The sequence below is a fragment of the Plecotus auritus genome (assembly GCF_963455305.1).
Source record: "Plecotus auritus genome assembly, chromosome: 11".
In the NCBI taxonomy this organism is placed as follows: domain Eukaryota; kingdom Metazoa; phylum Chordata; class Mammalia; order Chiroptera; family Vespertilionidae; genus Plecotus; species Plecotus auritus.
In genome coordinates this window covers 53,425,810-53,449,086 of record NC_137777.1, presented here as the reverse complement: position 1 = coordinate 53,449,086, position 23,277 = coordinate 53,425,810, and the positions used below count along the sequence as shown (strand labels likewise).

Here is a 23,277-nt window from a genome sequence, read left to right as displayed (position 1 = left end):
TATGGGGGAGGTTAGTCCCTAAGTTTCCATCCTGGGTGAACTGCAAACATTTTGTTGTTTACACTGGTGGGAAGGATGCTTAGGAAGAGGTGATATTAGTCTCGGTGACAAGGATGAGGGACTGTAGTGCAGCAATAGAAATAATTCAGAGTCCTGCTAACTCATAAAAATATCTAAAACACAAAAACCAAAACTGCCTCTCACTCCTTTCTTCAGAAGCCCTTCTGCTTTCAGTCAGCAGAGTTGAGTCCGACTCAGCTCTGCCTCTCTCCCTGTTGCAGTAGCCGTGAGGAAGGTCTGCCTGGCCTGCCTGGTGTGGTCCAGTGCATCTGAGCTCTGACCAGCCCTGTGCAGGCCCTTCCACTGGGAAGAGGCACCTGCAGCTGGGCTTTTGTTTCCAGGAGTTTGTGTTTGTGAGCTTTGGAGTTGTGCATCTTCATGGATGATGTGGTTAGAGGGGCTTCCTAGGGACAGAAACCACAGCTCCAGGGAAACAGTTTTGTGAGATATTCACCAAAACAGAACTGGGCATCTGCTATCCAAGTTCTCTGGACATTTCTGTGGCCAGTATTCTTTGAGGACTGGGCCTGTTATAGTCCAGTTGCAAAGTACAGAACCAATGATATATCTTGACACAACAATAACCCCCCTCTATAATTATATCCTAGTTTTGTTTTATTTGTTTGTTCTTTTGCATGCACAACTTGGTCGATCTTAGATACAGTATGAGGCATGAACTCTTTTGACTACTGGTTTGTCTCCATATCAGTCACTTTCCTGGGCAATGCTAGCACTTACCAACACAGGCCTATGGAACGCAGTACCTTCCATCATTATGATGGCATAATGAGTCTTTAGAGATAAGGGTGAGCTTTCCTGTGTTAGGTCCTGTATTTGTAATTTGTTGTTGAACAACAAATTACCACAAACATAACAGCTTTAAAAACACATGTTTATCTCGTAGCTACTGCAGTTAGGAACCCAGAAGTGGCTTAGCTGGTTCTGCATCCTCAGCGTCTTTACGCAGATGAAATGAGGTTGACCAGGGGTGGGTCTCACCTGAAGGCTTGACTGAAGAAGGATAGTGTGAACAGGATTGTTGTTCCTATAGGGCCATTGGAATGAGGTCCTTGTAGGCTAGTTTATAGTGAGCTATTGGCTGGCAGGCACCCTCAGTTCCTTGCCAGGAGGGCCTCCAACATAACAACTTGCTACATCAATGACAATAAGCAAAAGAGTGCCTTCAAGTTTAAAAGTCTCAAAGGAATGATAATGTCTTTTAAAATATTTTAAATCTAGGATACTGTAATAACTTTCCTTATCACTCTAATTATTATACTACTAGAGGCCTAGTGCATGAATTTGTGCATGGGTGGGGTCTGACCAGCCCGCCCTGATGGGAACCCATTGTGACAGGCTGGTGCGGGGAAGGGGCTGCAGGTGGTTGGACAGCTGGCCCCCCAATCGGGGTATTGGGGGCTGGTTGTGGGTGGAGCCAGCCTGGAGGGGCACTACGATTGGGGCCTGGATCATGCCAGTTGCCTGCCACAGTGCATGTCATAGCCACCAGTTGTTCCAGTCGTTCTGGTCATTCCACCATTCTGGTCACCGGGCTTTTATATATATAGACTAGAGGCCCGGTGCATGAAATTCGTGCACTGGTGGGGGGGGTGTCCCTCAGCTCAGCCTGCACCCTCTCCTACCGGGATTGGGCCTAAACGGGCAGTCAGACATCGCTCTCACAATCCAGGACTGCTGGCTCCTAACTGCTCACCTGCCTGCCTTCCTGATTGCCCCTAACCACTTCTGCCTGCCAGCCTGATCACCCCCTAACCAATCCCCTGCCAGCCTGATTGATGCCTAACTGCTCCCCTGTAAGCCTGTTTGCCCCTAACTGCCCTCCCCTGCAGGCCTGGTCCCCCCCAACTGCCCTTCCTTTCAGGCCCGGTCGACCCCAACTTCCCTCCTTTGCTGGCCTGGTCACCCCTAACTGCCCTCCCCAGCAGGCTTGATCGGCCCCAACTGCCCTCCCTTCCAGGCCTGGTCCCTCCCAACTGCCCTCCCCTGCTGGCCATCTTGTGGCAGCCATCTTGTGTCCACATGGGGGCAGGATCTTTGACCACATGGGGGCAGCCATCTTGTGTGTTGGAGTGACAGTAAATTTGCATATTATTTTTTATTAGATAGGATAGAGGCCTGGTGCACAGGTGGGGGCCAGCTGGTTTGCCCTGAAGGGTGTCCGGGATCAGGGTGGGGGTTCCCTTGGGGCATGGGTCGGCCTGGGCGAGGGGCCTGTGGTGGTTTGCAGGCTGGCCACACCCCCCAGCAACCCAAGCAGAGGCCCTGGGATCTAGGATTTATTTACCTTCTATAATTGAAACTTTGTAGCTTTGAGTGGAGGCCTGGGTCCACCAGGGTGTGTGGAAAGCTTGGCTTCCTCCATTGCCTGGGAAACCCAAGCCTCCTGCTCTCCTGTGGCTGCAGCCATCTTGGTTTGGGTTAATTTGCATACTCACTCCTGATTGGCCAATGGGCGTGGCTTTTGGGTGTAGTGGAGTGATGATTAATTTGCATATTACTCTTATTAGATAGGATTACCTAAATCAGTGGTTGGCAAACTTGTTAGTCAACAGAGCCAAATATCAACAGTACAATGATTGAGATTGCTTTCGAGAGCCAAATTTTTTAAACTTAAACTTCTTCTAATGCCACTTCTTCAAAATAGACTCGCCCAGGCCATGGTATTTTGTGGAAGAGCCACACTCAAGGGGCCAAAGAGCCGCATGTGGCTCTAGAGCCAAGGTTTGCAGACCACTGACCTAAATGATAGGATTGTTGTAAGAAAGAAGTGAGGTAATTTAAAGTACTAAAATCCTGGCTGAATGTCCTGCTCTTGTTATTGGCAAAAAACATCATTTTGGGTGAGAAGGGAGACAAGGACAGGAGGACGGTGTATGGCAAACTGATTTTAAAAAGTCTAAAATTTATCTTCACATCATCTATCTGTATGTTTTGAAATGTATCAGGGACAGTGAAGCAATTAGATCAGGAGACAACTATCCTTTAATAAAAGGAGGAGGGATGGGTGCCTTATACCACACAGGGCCCCTGGAGAGTCCCCAGGGAAGGTCAGGAGGTGACAGGAATGAAGGATAGCATGAATGTGGGGTTACTTGTGTGTTGTGGAATGCATGAGGGTGAGCAAGCTGATTTCAATAACTGCAGCCTCCTATGCTCTACAGAGTTTTTCCCTCAGGGTCCAGGGCCGGGCCTTGGTAACTCAGGTCAGTGCTCTCACCTGCAGGTGGGAGAATGGACTAGAGATAGCTGCTTATCAAAGCCTTACTCACAAGCAAACTGTTTTCTATCTACAAATTTGAATTCACTAAGTCTGAGAGGATAAGTCCCTCCCTGGATGTAGATAGTCCTAAGATGCCAGGACATCATAAAATAGAGAAAATAAATAGCACAATTGCAGAACTGTGGCCTAGTTTCAGTACAATAATGTAAAGGATCCACATTCATTTGATTAGATCAGTGGTTGCCAAACTGCGGCTCGCGAGCCACATGTGGCTCTTTGGCCCCTTGAGTGTGGCTCTTCCACAAAATACCATGGCCTGGGCGAGTCTATTTTGAAGAAGTGGTGTTAGAAGAAGTTTAAGTTTAAAAAATTTGGCTCTCAAAAGAAATTTCAATCGTTGTACTGTTGATATTTGGCTCTGCTGACTAATGAGTTTGCCGACCACTGGATTAGACTAACAAAGTGGTTTAAACCATGAAAGTCCAACTGCCTGAGATTGAGTGCCAGTTTCAGAACTTTTCCTCTTTGATCATCAGTGCCCCTGTTTTCAGGATAATAGTTCTTACTTGATATGTACATTTTAACACTAAATACAATAAAGTGAATAAACTAATTACCCCAGTGCCTTGTTCATAGTGCATCTTCAGTAGCTATGACTATCGTTACTGATGATAGATAGTGTCCTTTTCAAGCCCTATGACTGCTGTTCAAACCCTTCAGTATCCATACCTTCCTGTCTTGGCACAGAAGTTGGGTGGGAGGAATGGGGGTGGCCACCTTGCCTGGGACCTCTCCACCCACCTTGCCTGGGACCTCTCCACCCACCTTGCCCACCCATCTTTTCCTCCAGAGTTTGGAAGGCTGCTGGCCCCAGCCTTAAACATATCTGAGTATCTCCATCCACAGTGTAGGAATCCACTGATACCCAGGCTCGGGGCAGATGGGAAAGTCAGGACGCCCATACTCTGCATCTCTCATTAGCAAGAGAACGTAGCATCAGTAGCAGTGTGGAAGGCCAGAGATGTCATAGCGCCTGAAGGCTGTGTCCTGGTGATGGAGAGAACCCCGTTTTTCTATGAGACACCGTGTTTTGTGTCTCCCCTCCCCCCTAGGTTTAGTAAACACAGTGAAGACATTTTATTTCCTTCCTCTGCTGTGGTTCTCACTTTCTCTGCTGAGCAGGGTGCCAGATGCCTTAAAGTTCTGCAGCCAGAGTGCCAGGAGCATTATAATCAACTTGTCACTTGGTTTCTCCTGAAACCATTAGGAGTTAGAGGGTGGTAGTCCCCTGTTCTCACCACACCTGCGGACACTCTTTTATGTGCCTGGATGTGAGGACCTTTTGCCCTTGAACCTCCCCTTCCCTTTCCTATCAGTTCAATCCATTTAAACACACCACCACTTAAACACATAGTCCCGTAACAGAGACTCGCCCTGTCTCGCCTTTATTCCTTTCAGCACCGCTTTTTCATTTCTCCTCCCTTTTCCAGTGCTCATCATGGCCAGGTGGCCTTTTGAAAGAGGATGTTTGCAGGAATAGGCAGGAGACCTGTGACCACCTGCTGGAGGGACGGCTTGCCTGCTGCTCTTCTGATTACCTGTGCCAGGATGCGGCAGCTCTTCAAAGATGTAAGACGAAGGCTGCTCAGAGGGAGACTGAACCAGGGATCAAGAGAACTCGGGAGAGAATCGATGAATTACCCACTGCACTTACCTCCCCTCGGCAGCAAATTTAGAAACAGTAGTCTTTCCAAATTTATTGTGTCTGGAAGTCTCCCTGGGCATCTATCATAGAAGAGGAGCAAACCAATGGATATTTGCTGAATGTCTTCCTGCCGTTCAATTTCCTCTCACTGCAAATGTTTTTTTGTTTTCAAATCAGACCCTAGGTTTTAGATGTAAGGTTCTATTTAGGAAGATACATATTTTTATTTTTTAGAAAAATGGAAAATTCCTTCCCTGTCCCAGCTCCATGCCTGGTATTCGGAGGGAATAAGGCACTGTGAGTGGGCTAATGAGGGAGGGCAGGGAGATGGGCAGGCGGGCGGGGGCCAGGGGGGCACAGCGAGCACTGGACAGAGAGCCTGCTGCAGTTCTAGCCTGCAGCCTCCATGATACACATCCTAGATCAAAACAGCACCCCACACACACAGGGCACACAGATCCTAGCATGTGTTCAATGACCAGTGACCTCCTCATTCCTGCCCGTGCCCATTCTTACACAGCATCTGCATTAAACTTCCCAAGTACACTTCTGGTCACAACCTTCACTCTATGACACACAAGCGTTGTAGCAGTTTACTGTGTCTAACACACAAAATAGACTCCTTAGGTTAACACCCCTAATCCAACCCGAATCCACATTAACAGTCCTTCCTTGCTTCCCTGATGCTTTTCTCTTTTCTGTCTGTGTTCTCTCTCATTCTCTTTTTTTTTGGTTTTCTCTTTCCTTTTTTTGTTTGTTTATGTTTGTTGTTATTGTTATTCTCTCTTCAAGGCTTAAAATACATTTAAAAATTTTTCATATATGAATCTATTTAAGCCACATAATTTTAAGAGAGAGATGCTATTTTTAAGGCTTTACAGATGAGGAAACTGATATTTAGCAAGTCTAACTACATTGTCCAACATAATCTCTAAGCACACAGAGTGAAGCTTCAATTCATATTCCCACTAGTTATTTATAAATCTACCCTTAAAAACCACCAAACTCAATGTTACTGGACACCATATACATCCAAGTACTGACACTCAGTAGGATGTTGGGTATATGTTTCTTGATTTCAAGGGAAATGTTTGAGCTACAAATGAAACTCTGGATCTAGTTATGGGACAGAATGAGGTTACCCAAGGTTGATGTAGATAGAAAGTAGAGAAGATATTAAATCCAGAGGCAATAGTACCCAGGTTTGAGAATACTGCTTTTGAATTCTTGATCTATGTCTTAGCCATTAGTGTAATCTTGGGTGTGGTCCTTCCCTAAAGGTTAAATTGTGAGAGGCAGAGCATTAGAAGTGCTAAAAACAGAGATGGCCAGCTCACCCATGGAAGATGAACCAGTTCTGTAAATGTTCTGAATATCATTGTCTCATCCTCAACATGGAGAAAGTAATTATAGCTACTTCAGAATGTTATTTTGAATTTTTATATGAATTAATATTTGAAATATTTAGTGAGCTAATGACATCTTTTAAGTATCTTATAAGTTTTAATATTTTTCTCCTTTCTAAAATGTTGTTGCTTTAAAAAATCTTGCCTTTGCAGACTAGAAATAAACATATAATAACAAAAAATGTTTGAGTCCCAATTTCCATGTCCAACAGTTCTGAGTCCCTGTTTCAATGTCAAACAGTTCCTTAAGTGTACATGTCAGCAATGATATCTGGATGGTGGGCACATGGTGGCAATGCAGGTCCGACCCTCTCTGGTTTGGTTCTAGGCAACCTGCTGCGTCGCACAGCTGCTGACTGCTAGCGTGGCAAGGCGTCATCAGCGTCTTCCATCTCTGGGCTGTTTCTCCTCTTGTCTTCGTGGTTGGAGCAGACCTGTCAATTCCTCTCTGTTGCAGGAATCCACATGGTCTTGGAGTTGTTTTCTGAAAATATACAAACATATTCTCGACCAAAAGTTAATAAAGGAATCTTTTCTATATAATTGATTTGGGATCCTTTTTATTTTTGCCCAAAAGATTTTCCTTTGTCTTATTTAGACACTATTTTTTAAAGGAATGAAATGGGGAAAAAATAGATACAGAGGCAAAGAAGCATTGAACAGAATGTCAAACTACAGCGGGAAGGCAGAGGAGGTTGTGGGGGGAGGGGCTGTAAGAGATCAACCGAAGGACTTGTACACATGCATATAAGCATAACCAATGGATAAAAAACACTGGGGGGGGGGGGGCAGGTAAAGGCATGTACTGCGGGGAAGGGGAGGCCGGGGGAAGGTTAATGGGGGAAAAAAAAAGGAGAAATATGTACTACTATTTGTAATACTTCAAACAATTAAAAAAATAATAAAAATAAATAAAAAAAGAAAGGAACAGGTGAAAATAAAATAAAATAAAATGTTGTTTCTAGGCCCAGACTCATTAGAATTAACTGAGATAAAGCAAATATAAGTACTAAATAAATATAAACTTGTTTGAAAAAATTTTCATATGTGATCATGACATTCATAGCAGATGCATTCTTTATTTATTACATTTCTTTGCATAAATGCTCATGGTTGTATTTTGTGTAAATGAATATTTCCTTTTTCTGTTGCTTCAAGATTTGTCCTTTTCATAATTCCTAAGAGGCTTATATAAGAGGCTGAGAGACAAAGCTGACATTTTTCATTTCCTTTGACCTTGCCATAAACTTTAGTAAATGTTTATCTCTTGATTCTTTCAATGGATTCACTTCATTCTTTCAATGGAATGAAGTTTGTTCTAGTTGATACAGAGTTCTTGACAATGTCCAATATATGATGACATATGGAATTTAAAATATTTTAGACCTTTAAAAATATATATCTAATATTTTAAATAAATACTTTAACTTCTCCCATAATAAATGATGTCTATTGTGAGTTTAAATATTTGGTTAGATTACATGCCATCTTCTACAGACTTCAATATGGTAGTTTTAAAATATTTTTTCCAAATTGGATAAATGTTTAACTTCTAAACATGTTTGAAACCTTCTCTGAGTCTTCAATGTGCAATATCAATGTGTTTACAATGTGTGTGTGTGTGTGTGTGTGTGTGTGTGTGTGTGTGTGTGTTTATTTGAAAGCATTTTTACTGCAAGGAATTTTTATCTCAACTGTGATGGAAGTCATTAGTCTTAATGGGCTTTACTGGCCTTCCTACCATAGAACAATATCTCTTTACAACTGACAAGGGAAACCAGATTAGTTGTCTGGAGACAGCTATGAGTTTTCATTTCTCAGAGCTCACCTAAATGCATATTCTCTAAGTAAAACTTCAGGAACGTGATTATATTCCTAAGTAGATAACAGTGTAATCAAAGTCTGCCAGGAAACTCCTAGGAGGTTTTTCGAAGAAACACCTTGAAGTAAACAGTATTATTAAACAGTGCAACTCCATGGAATTAGCCCACAGAGAACATCATTTCTGCAGCTGGAAGAGTGGGAACACCTCTCTTCCCAGGCAAGGAGGACACAGGAAGCCAGAGGGAAATTGAGAATAAGAAGCAAATATTCCATACATAGTATTTTCTCCTCAAAGTAGCTTTTGAATATGCAAAGAATAATTGGACTATGAACATTAATGACAAACATTAGAAATAGTGGAAAAACAGGAGGAGTTTAGAATAATGGCAAGTAAAGGTGGACGGGCACATACTCTTTCTGTGTGTGTGTAGGGTTATTTTTTTTACATTTTTAATTTAAAATGTTTTTGAATTACAGGTTACATCAGGATTATTTTGTATTACATGTACAGCATAGTGAGTGGACAATCATATACTTTCCAAAGTGTTTCCCCTAATATTTCTAGTACCCAGCTGGGAGAGATAGGAAGGTGTGTCATTAACCTGGCTGTGGGACCTATTTAAGCTTTTTTTCCATAGCAACTCATCTGAAAATCAAAATGTTTATGTAATGTGATTCCAGTGGTGAGAGGATATGATTGTGGGGAGATCAGAGTATGTAACATACCCCGCTCTGGAAACAGAGGTCACATTTTATTTTTCTCTTGGTAATACCTGCTTTTGTAACTGCTGATAAAATGAGTAGCAGTTTAGCAAAGAACTTCACTTCTCATATTGTAAAGCTCTTGAAAATATTACCTTCTTACTATTGTGCCAATCACTCAGTATTCCAAACACTGAACTAATTGTTCACAAAACCAGCTCACTCTTTTCTCAAAATGATCTGAAAAGTTCATTTCTATTTCAGGAAACAGGCTCAGGGAAGTAAAGCTGCTTCTGCAGCTCACACAGTAGGAAGTGGTGATTCCAACATGTAAACCAGGATGTATTTCCCAACCTGAGACATTCCCCAAGCAACTCATCCAATCTACTGGCCTAATTTAAACCGGGGATCTCAGCGAACAGGGAACTGTGTGCTGCATTACCCTGCATACATCTCTAATTTAGGATTAGCACACTTAATCAGTTATTACTTCTAATTAGAACAGACTAACAAACAAAAACGTCACCAAAGCCAGGCCAATCCATCTAGTGAAACTTGCAGCCTTATTTTTAGTGGGTGATTCTTTCTGATGACCTAACACTGATTTTTCTCTCCTTCTGAGATTAAGTTGATGACTGAATTTTGAAAGTTTTCTTTAGGTCTCTTGTAGGAATTGGCATTCTAAATACCATTGCATAGAACTATACATTATTTTTAAACACTTATTATGTGCTAAGTACTGTATATTTATTATCTCATTTATCTAATGACAGCTCTAGGTGCTAACTATTGCTGTTCTTCTGAAGATGGCCATAGTGAGTTTCAAAGATGAAAACTAAATTATGCGTTTGCCCATTAATGGAAAACAGGCATCTCAGATTCAAACCTAGTAATTTCTAATAAAAAGTATATTTCCTTTTTATATATGAAATATCTTTAAAGGTCTCCTACATATAATTAGTTTTATGAGTAGGGAGTAAGGGAAGAGGTATGAACACTATAGTGTTTATCATGGGGCTACTGCATATTCTGGATTATGTTTTTACTTATATTTTCACAGGCTGAGCAGCTATTTTGTGATATATTTACATTATTGACACCTTGAGGACAGAAAACAGGTGCAGAAAAATGGCATAATTTTTTTGTAAGACCTTACACATCTGGAAAACCTGAAAAGCTGCAATATGAAACTAAATTTGATTAACCTAGAAGCTTGAAGTATCTTTACTATTGTACCTTCAAGGTATTTAATAATTTGAGTTATTATGACTCTGTTAAAATGATTGACTTATTAATTTAAATTTGAGGTCATTTATGTTTTTTACTATTTCAGTGAGTGTGAAAATATATTTTCTAGTAATTTACTACATATAGATTATTTAAAAATAATGTTGCCAGAAAACTTTTCAATCTATATTGTCATAGTTTTATCTCTGTGACATCTCTAGATATTTCTGTATTTTCATTTATAATTTCATTTTATTTGAGCTTTCTCTCTGTTCTTCTTAGTCATACTGTCATCAAAAACTTGTTTTGATTTTTCAAGGAACTACTTTTATATTTTTACCCATTCTTTCAATTTTATATTTGTATTTTGTTTAATTCCATTATATTTTGATAGGAAGTATGAGTAGTATTATTTCATTTTAAGTAGTTTTATATTTCTATTTTAATTGCTTGTTTAATCTGTGGGTTAATAGTATATTTACTAATTCAAAAAACATGAGAATTTTTTCTAGTTTCAAGGTGAGTGCTACTTTCTAACTTAATTGTGTTGTGGTTAGAAAATAGAAGACAACATCAGTTCTCAGAGCGCCTTCTAGCCCAGCTACTTCCCTTCAGTCAGAGTCTCTGACTTTCCTCACAGCTTGGCCCCCAAATGCCAGCTTTTGCTCCCACCACAAGTGAAGAAACCAAAATTGCCCCCTGTCCCCTAGTCAGGGAAGTCAGTCCCTCATGACTTGCCAAATGAGGAAAAGAACAGCAAGAAGCAATTGAACATATTGATGAAGTACCAAATTAAATAGACAGACTTAATGAACAAGCCAGTGAGGAGATTTTGAAAGTAGAACATAAATATAACAAACCCCACCAACCATTTTTTCAGAAGAGGTCAGAGTTGATGGCCAAAATCCCACATTTTTGGGTAATAACATTTGTCAACCATCCACAAGTGTTTGCATTGTTGGGGAGGAGGATGAAGCGGCACTGCATTATTTGACAAAAGTTGAAGGGACAGAATTTTAAGATATTAAGTCAGGTTACAGAATACATTTTTATTTTGATGAAAACCCTTCCTTTGAAAAGAAAATTCTCTCTAAAGAATTTCATAGGAATGAGAGTGGTGCTCTATCTTCAAAGTCTATTAAAATCAAATGGAAATCTGGAAAGGATTTGAGGAAACGTTCAAGTAAAACAAACAAACAAACCAACAAACAAAAACAAAACAGAACAAAGGCAGCAGGAAGAGAGCATGAGGAATCAGAGAGCTTCTTTACCTGGCTTACTGACCATTCTGATGCAGGTGCAGATGAGTTAGGAGAAGTCATTAAAGATGAGATTTGGCCAAATCCATTACATACTACTTGGCTCCTGACATGGATAATGAAAAAGAGGAAGGAGAAGAAAAAGAAGAAGCAGAAGCAGGAGAAGGAGAAGGAGAAGGAGAAGGAGAAGGTGAAGAAGGAGAAGGAGAAGGAGAAGGAGAAGGAGAAGGAGAAGGAGAAGGAGAAGGAGAAGGAGAAGGAGAAGGAGAAGGAGAAGGAGAAGGAGAAGGAGAAGGAGAAGAAGGAGAAGGAGAGGAGGAAAAGTTGGAAGATACTGATGAAGAAGGGGATGAGGAGGGAGGTAAAGAAGATGAACATGATGATGAGAGGGAAAAAGGAGAAGATGACTAATGAACACTGATAGATTCCAACCTTTTTACATTTTCCCCAGTCCCTGGGAGCAAGTTGCAGTCTTTTTTTTTGTTTTGTTTTTCCCACTTGTACTCAGTCACCTGTTTTTGAGGTCTCTCCTTTACATCATTGTTCTCACCTTATTTGGGGAGGAGGTGTACCTAGAGCAGAATCTTTCTGTTCCAAATTCATTTTTATTCATTCCTGTCTCAAGAAAAACTTTATGGAGTCAACACCACTGTGTTCTGTGGGGAAAAAGAAAAGCCTGCTCCCTTAGCTGGGAGCTGGAGGTTGCTAGGCCTCTGTGTAGGAGTGCATAGAAGTCTAGCTTTTTCCCTCGTTTCTCTGTATATTGGGCTCAGTGATTATACTGTGTCTCTATGTGAATATGGACAGTTAGAATTTATCACATGTATCTGCCTACTTTCTCTTGTTTCAAAAAGAAAAAAAAAACTTTAGAAAGGGGGGTATAGAAGGTTAGCAAAGGCTGTATTTGAGATGTTTGCATGGGTTAAGTGGGCATTTTGACAACATGGCTCCTCCTTTGGCATGTTTAATTGTGATGTCTAATGGACATCCTTGCAGTCTAAGATGACACTCTTAACATAAGAGTCTCTCTAATGATGAGTGAGCCTGCCACTGGGTGGAAGAATCAGCAGAACCTGTGGGATTTTATTCAGCATCGACATTTCTCTGTTGTAATTTCTGTTCTTGTTTATTTTAAAATTTCTTTTTGTTTCACTGGAAAGGAGAGATGATGCTCAGTTGTAACTGTTAAAAGTGTACAAGTTGCTTTCTTACAATAAAACTAAATGCGTACACACACGCACAAAAAATAAAATAAAATAGAAGATGTATTTTATGGCCATAGTTTAGGATCAACTTTCATAGACTGTTTGGTTGAATATCTGTCATATTGCTGCTAATGATAATTTGTTCAGGTTGTTCACATATTATTATTATTATTACCATTATGTTTGCTTGAAGTATTAAACACTGATAGGATTGTTGATTAACAAAAGCAGTACTCAGCCAAACTACAGAAATCACTGTTATTATCAACTGTAGCAGCTTGTATATAATATTTTCCCTGAAGATTTATTATCAGGAATTATTTTGTTTGTTTTTATCTGTCTCATCCCAATGTAGTATAAGTTCTATCCAAGCAGGAACTTGTCCCAAGTCTGTTCACCCTGGTGTCCCCAGAATCTAGAAGAATGAATATCAGAGTGTTTAGTAAATTGTTGTTGAATCAGTAATACTGAATGATATTTATGTAGCTCTTTGAATCCACATCTTCAAATAATTCTTTAATTTGAAGGTGAGAATGTGCTTATATACTTAATGATCTAATTTTACTTATCACAAGACTAACCCTGATTCATCATAGCCTTCTTTTTTCTTTGGATTTCTATTTCTTCCTTTGAATTTATGCTCTGTTTCTTTGCCCTCTTCTCCTCCTTATTTTTCTTCCCTTTCTATATGGATAGTGGATTTTTTTCTGAGTATATGTCTGACTGATTAAAGTCATTGTCATTTCTGATGCCTAACTATCAGTAGACTTTCCAAAGGAGGAAATTAAAATGGCAAACTCTATAGTTCAAGGTCAGATATTAACGTTCATCCTTGTTAGTAGACAATAGAGACACAGATGATAGTGTTGGGTTTCTCTGAGAGTGTCATGTGGAGCTTTTATTGTTTTCTGATATGAAGATAAATCCTCATGGGATTGACAGACACATTTCATTCCCTTTTATATGTTTCCTTATTGTTGCTCAGAACTGTGAAGCAGCACAGATGGGGAGCCCCTACTTCCTTAACCTCCCATTCAGGAAATGAGTGTGCCTCAAGGAAGCATTAATACCCTTTCCTTTCAACTTTTAAGATGTGACCTATTTATATCAATTGTTTCTTTCTGATTTCTGTTAAAAACAGACAGTCTGTCTGGCTGGTGTGGCTCAGTGGTTGAACATTGAACTATGAATCAGGATGTCACTGTTTGATTCCGTCAGGGTATGTGGGCTCGATCCCCAGTGTGGGGCGTGCAGGAGGCAGCAGATCAATGATGCTCTCTCATCACTGATTTTTCTATCTCTTTCTCCCTTTCCCTTCCTCTCTGAAATCAATAAAAATATATTTAAAAAAAACACAGAAGTCTGTTTTTTTTTTTTTAAATAAAAAATAAAGAGGTAGAGGCTTTGGTTATTAGTAACATGTCATCATTGGTTTTGACATAGTTTTGTGACATAGTTTTGACTTGTGAAGAAGACATAAAATAGGATAATAAATCACAATAAATTACAAGACAAAAACAATGTGTTCTAAGACTAAAGTCAAGTTAAGGCAATTCTACACATACTGATTATCCATTTAGTCTGTTTCCTGAATACTGAACTCATCCATGTGCGTAGAATAGAGATCTGCCTGGATTGGCACAAAATCTGCCTATTCGTTTGAATCAATTTTCACAAGAATAATAATGTCAGCTTATGTGTTTACTAATCATAGAGAAGTTCATTAGCATTTAAGATACTTCCATTAGCAAATTCATTCATTCAATAGACAACTGTTAAATATTGACGACACGCAGGTTGTTTTACACTTGAGAAATACAGTAAACTATGCAAGTCCCCATGGAGGAGAAAATATATAGTAAAAATGAAAACAAAAATATCATCCTTTCAGATTGCAGGAGTGGCTTTCATATGAATCCCTATGAAGGGTGACATTACTGCTCCTTTAGTTATGGCAATCAGATGAAACTCTGGTGAAGACATGGCCTTTGAGATCAGATACACATAATCCTGGAACCATGCAGAGCCCCAGGGACCAGCCCTTGCTGAAGGGATGTAGGCTGCAAAGGGGCTGTCATTCTGGAACAGAAGGAAAACACACAGCTGGTGAGAGCATCTTGATTGAAATGGGAGAATAATAAGAAGTGAGGCTGGAGAGACAAGCAGTCAACAGATTATGTTGAGTCCTGTAGGGTCATTATAAAATGTGAATTTTATTATAACTTTGGAAACCATTTATTGAAATATTTTAACATAGGAGTGAAATGATCTTAGGTGCTTTTAAGGTTTTATTTTGAAGACCATGCTGCCTATTCTGGTATGTGGAGAGTGGATTGTAATGTGATTGGGGAAGAGGGGAGACCAATTAGCAGAGTGCTTTTATTGGAGAAATAAAAATTCATGTTGGTGTTGAATAGTGGGGAAAAGTGTATATGGTGAGAAGTGGTTAGGGTTGTATTTTGTAAATAAAGGCAACTGTGATTATTGGTGCATTGCATATGTGGATGAAGAATGAAAGTAATTCAGAATGACTGGAGCTCTTTTCTGAGCAATTGGATGCATGGCAGTTTCATTATAGAATTTGGAGACTGATAGACTTAAAATATACAGATTAAATTCAATAAAAATAATTTTGATGTGTACCTTTTTGTACATATTATATATTTTCTGTAGATGTTATTATCTTGATAACTATTAAAACTTTTATTTTGGGACCCAGAGGCAGATATTGAGGATCACTGGATAAATTTATTTTTAAAAGGAATTTGAAAATATATTGAAGCCACATTTCCGTATCTTGTCTGATATGTATATATTGAATTTAGGTCTTGAGAAGCTTTCAAAAGCATAACATAACCCTTTCTATTGAGAGTTAATGATAAATTTAAAATATTGAAGGATTATCAATATTGGTAACTTTGTAATTTTATGTGACATTACAGTGAAAAAAAGAAACTAACTGCACACTGAAAAAAACTCAATAATGAGCATTAATTGAAAGACTATGTAAAAAGTAGGATAAATGTTCATTTGTCAGAGGAGAAAAAAGGAGAAGGCTTTATTTTAGGTAGTAATTAATAGGACTAAATCACATGTGAAAACTCTTGTCTGTCATGGTCTGAATCCACGGCAGGTCTTAACATTTAATGTTTGCATCACACGTTTCTTTTAAGGATCCGAATGCCTGTATGCCTCCAGATATTCTTGGAATTCACCCGAGTAATTTTTCCTATGCTTGTGCAACTGGTATTGCCTGGTTTTCATTTCCTTTGAATTGTGATCACAATAATTCACTTCTCTGGCAGGAGTTAATATTTTATTTCCCCATTGGTGTTAATAAGAGCAAACCTTTGCAAGAAGCATATTTTGATTAAAGATTCAGCACTTTGCAGCCCTTCTGCATTTTAAAATTCAATGTGGTTAATCTATAGTTCTTCCCAGAGGTATGTTTTATTACCCCTGCAAACTGGTATTCGAGCTTTTTTTCCCCTTACATGATGAAGGCATATGGTGGCTTTAATAAATGAATTTTTTTAAGTGTTGGGAATATACTGGTAAACAAGATGAGAATGCATCTAGCCCTCATGGATTTTAATCCTCATGGACAAGGAAGGGGAAACATAATCAATTAAAAATACAAATTATAAAGCTTTCTAAATGGGAATGAGAGATGTTAATATAGGCTAGACCTACTTTGGATCAGTGGTCTATTGTGAGTTACTCCTATATACTTTCAAGCAGTTTTCTATTGAAGTATTTTCTTTAATCAACATAAGTGATATTATATATAGTAATAAAGAAGTCCCAATATCTTAGTAGCTTACAACAACAACAACAAAATGTATCTGGCATGCATGCCACAAACAGAGGAATACAAAACACCATCCTTGGCTCTTCTAGAAGTCTAACAATAGTGTCTCTTCCCATAAAGTAGTGATGCAATAAGGAAGTCATAATTGTGAAGTCACTGGGGAAGGAGAAAGGAAGCTAGGAGTAGTGAGTACAAGGCTGCTTTCAAGGTTACATTTTAAGGTAGCTTATGTTTCAGATTTCATTGGCAGAAATAAGTCACATGAACCCCAACTTAATTTTAAGGGAAATTGGAAAAGACCTACCTGGCAACATTACTGTGGTGAAGTATTGGGCACTATGCTTGTAGATTCCTTCACACATAAAGATTAAAGAACTAATTATGATGTTAATAATACTGATCATCACTAATGATAATCATGTCACTATTGTAATAAGCATCTTTTTAGTATTATAAAAAGTTTTATAGTTTCTACAAAGCAAACAATTTCAGGGTGATCGACATTAAATTAAGTAAAAACCAATTCTCCACAACCACCTGTTTTCTCCATCTTGATGTAGTTATTCTGATACACTTCATCATAGTAACTATATAAAAATATATATCAAGTCACTATAACTCCTACATATTGGTGTAAAAATATATAGGAGTTATAGTGAAGGTACAACTCTACCAAGCCAATAATCTGACACCAATGTGATGAAGTAGCAATTTGTCATCTATAATAATAAAAGAGTAATATGCTAATTAGACTGGACAGCCAAACGACCTTCCGGATATCATTCTGGAGATCCTTCTGGATGAAGCTGTGGTGGCGGAGGCCAAGGCAGAGTGGTTAGGGGTGATCAGGCAGGCAGGCAGAGTGGTTAGAGGCAATCAGGCAGGCAGGCAGGAGAGCAGTTAGGAGGCAGCGGTCCTGGATTACGAAAGGGATGTCTGACTGCCCCAAGGGGTCCTGGATTGAGAGGGGGTGCAGGCCGAGCTGAAGGACCCCCCACCCCGTGCACAAATTTGTTCACCAGGCCTCTAGTGTGTTACCATTTCAGTGACAATGTGAGAGTTTGTAATGGTCCCTTCCATCTGTGCCCATACTACCCAGTGAGTGCATCATAGCCTGAAAGGTGGCACCCCAGAAATATACATCCGCTTTCTAACTCCTGGAATCTATGTGTGGAACCATATCTGGAAAAGGTCTTTGAAGATGTAACTAAAGGAAGTATCTCTAGGTGAAGCCATCCAGGATTGGCAGAGCATAGTGACTGCATAAGGGGAAGACAAGGGGAGAGCTGCACAGAAAGAAGAGAGAAGGCAGACAGATGGGTGACGAGGCAATACGGAGAAAGAAGTAGAAACGGGAATCACACGCCCATACCAAGGTTCCTCCGGTCAGCAAGAGCTGGAAAAGCCAAGGAAGGACCCTCCCCTGGAGGGACAGGGCCCTGCTGATACCTTGATTTTATACTCCTGGCCTCAAGAATTACTAGAGAACAATACTCTCTTGTTTTAAGCCACTAAGTCTGTGTTCATTTATTTTAGTCCCATAAAGCTAATACATAGGCACAATTCCTGTTTTCATAAAGCGCAGTGTAGTGAAGGATAATACATGCATAGTCAAAAATTAAACAGAAAATATCACTTTTGAAAGGCATGTCTTTGAACCAGAGAGAGTTGAGTTCAATTTCCTGTTCTAATTAACAGCTTCAATTTTCTCATCTGTGTAATGAAAAGCTCAGTTCTTTATATTGTCAGCAGTGGGGAATGAGATGATTTTTGCATCGCTTTTATGCTGATTTCTCAGGAGAGAGAGGCCCTGTCTATTACTTATTTAACAATTTTACTAGCAAGCACACATGTGGAGTAAGATAGAATGCACGCAGTTTATACTAGTATTAGGTTTCAATAATTTCTTCCAAAGTGTACTGAGTCAACCAGAGGGTCAATGCATGGATTCTTTATTGGCATTAGGAGACCTTCTATTGGTTTTGTCTTCTCACTTTTGGCTCTGGGTCTCAGCGATTGTAAATCTTTCATGGTAGGCTATTTGGAATCTGTCTTTCCTCTGTTACCTCCTGTGAGTCCTTGTTAGTTACTTGTTCTCTTTGTCTTTTGGTCCCCACCCCTTGCCCACTTTTCCATGTCTCTCCTTGCTGTATTGAGTAGAAGGAAGAGTTCCCCTGTTATCCCATTATGATCATCTTTTTTCATCACATCTCTTGTATTTCCCATGATGAAAGTGTCTCTATGGTTCCCTCCACCAGGAATTGCTAAATTGTATTCCATGTAGTAATTCTACAAGATTGAGCCTTTGCTGATAAACTTCACATGTGTGCATATGGACAAACACACACACATACACACACACACACACACATACACACACACACACAATACCCTGCCAAATATATGAAGCAATTAGTGCAGTGACTTGCATGTAATATAATTTTAAAGCTAAGATTTTATTTAAAAATAGACAGTAAATATTATATATACAATATAAAATATTTAAAGTATGTGACCATTATGAATTTAAGTACATGCTCAGCCCTCAGAAATTACCCACAATGGGTAATTTCTTTTTTTGTTTTGTTTTGTTAATTCTCAAGCAAGGATATATTTCCATTTATTTTTAGGGAGAGTGGAAGACAAAGTGAAAGACAGAGAGAAACATCGATGTGAGGCAACACATAGATTGGTTGCCTCCTGCACATGCCCTGACCAGGGCCCAGGCTGGGGAGGAGCCTGCAACCTAGGTATGTGCCCTTGACCAGAATGGAACCCTGGACGTTTTGGTCCACAGGCCAATGCTTTATCCACTGAGCCAAACTGGCTAGGGCTGGGTAATTTCTTGCATGTCTGTTCATGGCTTGATTTGTTTTCCAAATATGACCAGTGAGTGACTTAGTTCCCCAGATGATAAAACTTCTTTATCAGAGTTTGAAACACTGCAGAAATTTTCAAGGAGCTTAATGCTGATGCACAAAACTGATGGAAAACTACTCTGTAGGAAACTCAATTTCAAGATGTAAAAGTGTTGCTGAGCTCATTGATCTGAACTGTATTTTCACCCTGGGATGCCACTTTCTTAACAAAATCTCTACCTTGTTTCTCTGTGTATGGAAGAAACAGAAAATATGATAAAATTGTTTTCTAGGATTTATAATATAATATTACTCAAATTACAGCAAATGGCTAACTAAAGAAACCCTTAAGGGGAAGAGGCAGTAAGTATCAATGTGAGATACACAGAGTAGAAATCTTATCTGAGTACAAAAAGGGAAGAGGTAAGACATGCTCGATTAGAAGAAACCCTAATTCTAGCCAAGAGTAAAAATAAGATTATTTTAATATGTTATTTGCATAATATATTCTTAATCTGCCTTTGTATGGAGAATTGTCTGACAGCTGTTTGACAAATTGCAGGAGTGCGGTTGGGCCTGCCTGGTGCTGAGTCACTGCCCATGAAACATTCAGACTTGGGGAAGATGCTCTATCAGAACAGTTCAGGATCCTCCCAGCCGTGGGCAAACTACGGCCCGCGGGCCGGATCCGGCCCGTTCGGATGTTCTATCTGGCCCGCAGAGCGGAAAGAGCGGAGGGTTCTCTTGCTCTTTCCTCCGCTCCTTTACTTTGAATTTATATTAGTTCACACAAACACTCCATCCATGCTTTTGTTCCGGCCCTCCGGTCCAGTTTAAGAACCCATTGTGGCCCTCCAGTCAAAAAGTTTGCCCACCCCTGTGACCTAAACCATTCAAATCCTACCCTGTCATTTAGGAGTGGAGTGAGTAGAACTTTCCTTTAAATCCATAGATTTGGGATTAGTGCAGGGCACTAAATAGGCTGAAAAGAAGTGGATTCTCCTTTGTAGTAGGCAACCAGGAGAGGGGACTCAGAACATTCATTTTACTAAGATGTAAGTGATGAAGAATACAACTTCCAGAATTTCTCTTGCCTGGTGCCACTTTACAAGAAGAATGAAGGCAGCTCAAGGGTCCAGTAAGACTGAGTTGCAAAAGGAAAGCAGCAGTGAAACCAAAGTCACAGTTAATTCATGTCACTAGTATAATAGTTGTGGTTTAATGTCCCCTGTGCTTAGCATCAATGACTGTGCTTTCCTAGGCCATAGTTTTTATACAAAATGCTAATTCCCACTATTATAATCATTCATTCATCCACTTAATCATTCTTGTAACATAGTTTTTGAGTGCTCACAATGTGACTACAAGGTATTTGACTAAATGTTAATGACACAAAGATATGTAAAATAGTCTTCACTCCAAAGGGACTTGTATTCAAAAGCAGGAGACAATAAATGTAAGTAAATAGAAGCTTTAACATAATGGAGCCAGTACATATATTAAAATACAAGTCTGCTCAGAGAGCTAGGGTAGCAGAACTGGGGTGGGCATTCATGCAAATAAATAGAATTCAGTGTCAAAGAAGTTTATCAGTATCCAGTGATTTTTATTCAAGACTCAAATCCTTATATGTACATGGTTTTAATTTTTTGGAAACATAGATGAAGGAATATTTCCATTTTAAAAATTCATGGCTATATGTCACTGTAGCAGAACTAAAATATTACTATTTAATTACCGAGAAACAAGCAACCTGGAGGGACTCCATCTAGCACAGTGCTCTACAAGCTTTAAGCCAATTACCACTGAGTAAACAATAGGGGTTTCTCAGCCATAGTGAAGCATTGGAGAACTTAATACTCAGAATACATTTTTCACTTTATATTTCTTATTCCATTGGCAAAATACACAAAATAAAATTTCTGTTTATGGTAACAGTCAAATGTAACAAGATAAAAATAAATAAAAAAGAAGTATAATCCAAGTCAGTGGTATCTACACAATTATTAGAGAAAAATCTAATCCAAAGTCTATGGTAACATAGAATGAGAACTTACTAATTACTTATTTAGGAAGTAGAATAATAAGTCCTCTTCTTTTCTGGAAGAAGAAGTACATGATAATAGTGTTTATTCCAAATTAAATCATAGCGATTCCCCATTTTCTTTTGACAATGGAGCCACGGTAAGGTGCTGATAATTAAGCTAAAGCTTTCACTCTTCTTGAGATAAAAACCACATAAGCTGTAAATTGATATTTTAACAAGAAGTAGTGTTGTGTGGCTGAAGGTTGAAGAGCTCAAATACACTTGAAAATGTATTTGCCCAGATTCTCATTTATCTAATTTGTAGAATGACATGATATTTCTTGTTTCTACGATTTGTGTTGAGGGTTTTATGAGATGATGTTTGCAATATGTCCTAGCAAATTCCATTCTCTGTGAATGCAGGAGGTTCCTTTTTTCTCAACTCCTACCAATTTCCTGACACCCACATATGCTATTCCTATGTTCTCCATACAGTGTGTTTTGGTGGTCCCAACAAACAATGATTTTGTTCAATTTTTGTAAAGATTATAATAACTAATTATCTTATTATTAATATTTTATATGTTATATATATTTTATACATCTTTACCTATAATCAAAGTGATTGTTTAATGGTAGTTATTTGCAGAGGGAACTTGGTAGAAAGTCTTCTGTTAGGGCACACTGACCAGATTTGACAGCTTGTTATCACCATACAGGCCAATGAAAATGGGGCCAGATAACTGTTAAAGGTTTTCTAGACATGATCCTTTTTTTCTAGTAGAGTCTGTTGGTCTTATATTTCAACCAATCTATTTTTCTTTCAGGCAAATGAGTTACATTTCTAGTAGGTTTAACTTAATGGATAAATTAGGGAGTCCTGCTTTGGAAGTCTGAGAACCTTGCATTCTAGGATAGTCCATTTCTGATTTTAAGGAATTTAGTCCAATATCCCTAGGCCTGGACTCAATATTTTTATCCAAAGAAAAATGAACAAGCAAAACATAAGCATTATGTGTGAATTCAGGTGTCAGCATGTTAGCTCTATACACTGAAGAGCAATCATGTTCTTCTTTGGCATAAAACATGTAAAAATGATGAACTCTCTTAGATTAAATGAAAATTTATATCTGCAAAGAGAACGGGGCTGTGCATTTCTAATGAACTAGTTTAGATTTTTATGATACCATAGTCAGTTGTATAAATCTTTGAATACAAATACTCTGTAGTCATCATTTTTTGTTTACTAACATAATGCAGCCAAAAGCCACTAATTCCATAATTTTTCATTGTAAAATGTAAGGATATTCTTCATGAGACATATATTTTTGCCTCTTGCTTGAAATAACTGTGTCATATATAACTAAGAATAGTCAATGTAAAATATTTAAAACAAGTATATCAGAATTTTAAAGTCCAAGTACTATTTTCTCTTGAGTGATAACCATGAGACATAATATATTCATTACAATAGTGTTGTCATCCTTAAAGATATTATTGAAATGATCATTTTGGAATATTTTGAGAACTTTCTTTTGCCTTCTGCTGTAAAACTTAATGGCATTTTAAGCGTGACGACACTCATCCATAGTTAAATCCATTATGTGCTGAATGAGGTCATGACTGCCACACTCTGATTGAACTCATCTATGTCCCTGTCATGGTTGGTCACATACCATAACCCTATCTAATGGACAGTATGCTTCGTGGTAGGTAACAGAATACAAGTTTTAGATATTTAAACAAAAAGGTCTTGCTAAGAGAAATTCATAGCTCAACTACACATTGTATGCACTGAATATGTAGTTTTTGTGCTTAGAAGAATGTATGAATCAAGAAAGAAGGATGGAAAATGCTCTTGCAGTATTCATTAAGATATTGTCACCAGGAAATGCTTCAGTGGACAATAGCATTTGATTCAGAACATGAAGAAAATGAGAGAACCAGATATAG

The 23,277-nt window shown here is 38.8% G+C and overlaps 1 pseudogene across 1 annotated transcript in view; it reads left to right on the top strand.

The window, feature by feature from the left end:
- The window catches only part of LOC308236854, a 170,123-nt pseudogene that overhangs the window by 50,010 nt on the left and 96,836 nt on the right, over positions 1-23,277 (top strand). Inside the window, exons 3-4 of the transcript in view lie at positions 8,714-8,751; positions 10,912-11,614. The product of the transcript in view is annotated as an uncharacterized misc_RNA (transcript). The remainder of the gene's footprint in view (positions 1-8,713; positions 8,752-10,911; positions 11,615-23,277) is intronic.